We start from the raw sequence: 5,178 nt of genomic DNA on the forward strand, positions 1-5,178 counted from the left end.
ACATAATTTCAATTGGATTGGATTTAATACACACTAAGAAAAATACATGATAAATACATGTAGTTGGATAAACCACACAAGATATCAAAGACCATAATCCATAGAGTAACATGATTTTGAGCACAATGAGAAGAGTGCATGTTGAGGCAAATACCAACAAATGTGGTTACTGAATTAACCAAATTTAGATATGATGGAAGAGTCGTGAAGTTGAAGATAAATAAGTTCATTTCACCTCGATGGTGATTTGTTATATAGTTTATCAATTTATAAAAACAAAGAGTATTCCAAGTGGTTCCATCCATGCAACCTACCGGATTATAAAGGAAGATGTGGTGTATGATCTATTTGAGACAAATATTACTCAACTACTGGAGAGCATGAAGAGGATAACGAGAGACAAGAAGCAATCCCTAAAGTATAGAGCCCTATTGGTATGTATAGTATTTCACATCCAAAATTGTCTTCTAGGTAGAGGTCACGTTACATGGTCCAAGAATCGACCAGTAATCACTTAGATAGGTGAATATAAAAAGGAGTTAGGTGGGAACTTGAATACTATTATGTGGGATTATTATAGAGATTTTCAATCTAACATGCATAGTGAGACAAAATCCCTATTAATGTTGTAGAAAAGTATAAGAATGACATTTGTTTCCTAGTGGATACAAACTCACGTATAGTGCAAGTTGTAGACCTTGAACCCATTGAATTTCGTGTATGGGCTATGAGGTTGATGATGATTATGTCAATAAACATTTCGATTAATTATTGTCCAAAGTAGTGGACAAGAAAGCAAAGAGATTTGGAACTTTCGATGAAGTTCTTGCAAGTACCTAGAAATAATTGAAGACACCAGTTGTAACCCCCCACTTGGGAACCCAATATATATATTGGCTCTCAAGACTCAAGTCATCATTAATGCTCATCAAGATAAATCTCATAAACATAAACCAAAAAAATACATCATGACATCCAGTCAAATAATCATAAAAGAAATCTTAAAAACCTGTTGTGCATATCCTAGTTTGGCCAACTATACAAGTCACATAAAACCATCACAAACTAAATATCATGAGACCCTAAAAAATACTCGAGAAACACATAGTTTTCATCCATATGGTTTAATTCCATCATTTTATATGTTTAGATTGAGTCATAAGCATGTGGTTAGAAACAAGTGTCAAAGTTCCTATCGATAGTCTCATGCATTTTAATTTATGATTAAATAAAATTAATAGATTGATACATTAGAAATTTATAAGTTTTCAATTTCAACTAAAAAATAAAGCCCATTGTAATGATATATTGATAAGGAAAAATGGGATATTTGAAAAACAATTTGTAATTGCCTAGTTTATAATGCCAAGTAGAATTTTCTACACACTTAAAGACCCTAAATCTTGGAGCATCTCAATATGAAATAGATTTTAAAAGGTTTATAATTCAGTGTTAAAAGGAAAAATATTTTTCCATAGTAAGTCTCCGAGTGTAAATTATGGCTTATGAGTGTCAATACATCACATATTAGAAAAACATTTGGGGAAGTTGCATCTAACTTGTTAATGTTATAATTAGGCCTATAAAAGGGAGTGTATGTTCCTTTTGTTGATGATGACTTCTGACTCAAGATCATGAGCCATGAACCATGGTAAAGTATATTCTCCAAGTATAGTGTGCTTCAAAATAAATAGTTAATTTTCCCCAAGGAAAATATTGTGGGACTCTTGGAACAAAGGAAATGTTGGTTATATGCATGTTGTGGTTAGTGTGCAATGTCTTACTAGACAATGACCATCAAAGAGGTCTATGACTTTCTTTCAATTCATTTTTTCTCAACTAAGTTATATGCATATTATTTTTTCTTAAAAATGGTCATAATCTTAATTAAATTTATAACTTATAAATTGATTTTATATATCAAATTTTTAGAACAACTCATTGAAAAGTTACATTTCTTAAATAATTTTTTAAGAAATAACAATAAATTGATGCATGAATTTTTTACTTTAATTGTTGATGCTGAAAATACATACACAATCAAAACCAAAAATTTGTACATTAAATTCAAATGAAATTAAATTTTTTAATGAGTTTGAATAGTAAATTAAATACAATTATACATACTAATTTATAGTAGTTTACATATTTTATAAATTAGTTTGAAAATGAAAGATTGTACATAACCTTTGAACACCTCAACCACAAGAAATGTGTGTTGACACTTGACTTAACCAACACAATTAAAAAAAAAAAGTTTTATCTGATAAATTTACATTAGTTCTCTTAAATTTTGATTGTGTGCTATAGATTCTAGGGGCAGTTTTTTATAGGATCTATCATCTATTTTTGCAAGCAAAATTTGCGTCATTTGGGGAAACACGTGATCAACTTTAGGCCTGTAATTATCAATGCAAATGATGTTAACCCAACTATGTAATAATTCTTGTAAAGGCCTGTAATTATCAATACAAAGGATGTTAACCCAACTATGTAATAATTCTTGTAAATGTGGGATCTTTTATGAAAAAGTCTAATAAAATTCAACACAAACAATCTTATATAGAGTCTAGTAGCATTATTTGGATTAAAAAGAAGAAACTTTCCTTGCCTTGAATGACTATTTAGACATGTTTTCTTTTAAAAATTAAAAACAAACAACATTGTTGCTAAATATCCTACTTTATAGAAACTCCATTCTACCTTGCAAACTGAACAACAACAAAAACTCACACTAGTTACCTATTTGTCAATAGAAAAATATTCAAATTTTACTGACTAATTCTACACACAGTCTCTGGAAACCTGCAATTGCAACTATAAAATTGCCACAATAGTTATAAAAAAAGAACTTCAACACAATCCTTTCACCTAAGGAAATAGCTCTACTGCATATGCACACAAAATCAAACCCTTCTTCTTTGGTATCATAACACATTCTTTGTCATCTGCTCCACCAGTGTCCTCAAACCTATTCAAATCTTAGCCCACGATCTCTGTCGGTGCCTCCAATGTTAGTTTTAATGAGGTGATCTACTTGGTAAATACCAAACCCCTCTGTTGTTGCTAGTTTTAGAGATCAGTATGATTCATAACTGGGGGTATGAGCTTATGATTGGGACATAGGTAAAATGGCGGATGGATCTTCTTCTGACTGCTCTCCCTTCTGACTGGTTGTCTTAAGACTTGGAAGAGATTGTGAGCAACCAATGAAAGGGATATTACCATTTTGGCCAATTTGTTCAGTGTGGGATTACACAATTCAAAAGACAATGTCATTGGAGTCTTAGCACATTGAGCCATTGGAAAGATGTGTAGTGTAATGACTTCCACCAGGCACAAAGGAAATCCGCCTCTAAGTTAAATAGCTGTAGAGCCTTGAAGGGTAAATCCCATGATAATAATGTTTTGACTGAATTATGATATTAGAGGAAATGAACAAAAGAAGTAAGGTGTTTTTCTCGGCCTAAATGGGCATTCATACCCAAATTCATCATCTGAAATGTGATTGGAGCTTTTAGGGATTTTTAAAGGATAAATTGTTCAATTAAACAGACGGAAGAAAGCTGTGGTAGTGATGAATATGTGACAATGATTAGAGGCTATAGTGCTAAGGTCAAGTCTAAGCTTTGCAATATGCGTGAAGACATTCCCCGTCTTCTTGATTTGTATCTGGTTCCTTTGATGGTAGTAATTCACATCTTGTGTTTTGTCTTAAGATGAAGGGAGATAATCTCCTTATCTGGTAGAGTTAAGTACGAGTGATGACGGGAAGGAGGCTAAAAAAAAGTACATTGCTTGCCTACAAATATGCTCAAGATTTTGCAATGAAAGAACTCGCTTCAACCTATCCCCTCAGGCCAGGGTTAGATCATCACAATTTTTCTGTATTCTACAATAAAATTATGGATTCTCCTGATCGAACATGTTCTCCTGCCAAGCATGCCTTTGGTGAACATATACAGTGTTGGATATGTTGGGTGAAGAATCTTACAAAGACAAAACACTTATTATGCAACTCCTTGCACATAATATGAGCTTGCAGACATCAAACATGAATGAGGATACAATCATAAGGTGCATTCACAAAATGGGTAGCCAGAGCTATCGATTTGGGGGAAGTTCACAGTTATACCCTCAAATTCCTAAAACTTAAAATTAGGTGTTTGTATACCAAGCACAAAAAATGAATAAACAAATTCTTTTCACAAAGAGATAAGGAAAATGACTCCATTCTATCCAATATCGTAGTAATTCTTTTTGTTTTCCCCAACCCCTAGTCCAAGGCCTAAGTCTTTTTTAGGGCTCTACCTAGAGTTTGAGTCCTGCCTGGTCCTCTATCTAAAAAACCCATGTGTTGGAATTGAGGGATTTGAGGAAAAAGGGGAATTTTTACATTAAGGTGTGCACTAGCGCACCTAGCCCACATGTGCACCTATGATAGGTGCATAAGTGCGCTAGCTGAACTAGTGCACATGCACACCCTTTTGAGGTGTGCACCTACACACATGCACAAATGCAGACATTAGAAAGGTGTGCATGGTCCCAGGTCTATAAATACCTAGGATCACCCCCTCCCCTTATTCATTATTTTCTTTCAGGGCATTGTGAGTGCATATCCACATCCATAGAGGTGCACTAAACCCCTCTCCTGCACACAAAGCATGTAGTCAACAAAGTAAAGGTGTGCACATGCACACCTATCCAAGGTGCACACCTTTCATGAAAACCTAAACTAAAGAAACCTAGGTAATGGTGCGCATATGCACACCTTGTCAAGGTGCACATATGCACACCATTTTAGGCCCTTAACCCCATGAACCCTAGGTCTCCCTTAAAAGCACATGCAATGTGTGTAGTAGCGCACATGCGCATGTGGACACTCCGCAAGGGTGCACACCTATGCCACTACGCACTTAATAACCTTATAAAGGTTATTTAGGCCACCTAGCGCACCTATCAAGGTGTGCAAGGTGCACTAAATTGCATAAATAGAGCTAAAAGGGGGATTTGACTAGTTTTGTGAGGGTTTTAGGGTTTTGGGTCTGGTTTTTTAATAGTTAGGGTTTTTTTAAGGTTTAATTTTCACCCCTTTGGACTAATGTGTTTATGTTTTGTGCAGATAAAATGACTTCCTCGTCGTCCTCACTTGTAGAGAAGATGGCTCCAAAAGAAGTT

General features: G+C 34.4%; 1 pseudogene; it reads left to right on the forward strand.

Moving 5' to 3' along the window:
- The first annotated feature begins 3,501 nt into the window (after nucleotides 1–3,501).
- LOC149577454 (14-3-3-like protein pseudogene) lies at nucleotides 3,502–4,156 on the forward strand (annotated as a pseudogene).
- The last annotated feature ends 1,022 nt before the right edge of the window (nucleotides 4,157–5,178 follow it).

Source organism: Cupressus sempervirens, chromosome 1, assembly GCF_028749045.1.
Source record: "Cupressus sempervirens isolate cs-2001-9-10 chromosome 1, ASM2874904v1, whole genome shotgun sequence".
Lineage (NCBI taxonomy): Eukaryota > Viridiplantae > Streptophyta > Pinopsida > Cupressales > Cupressaceae > Cupressus > Cupressus sempervirens.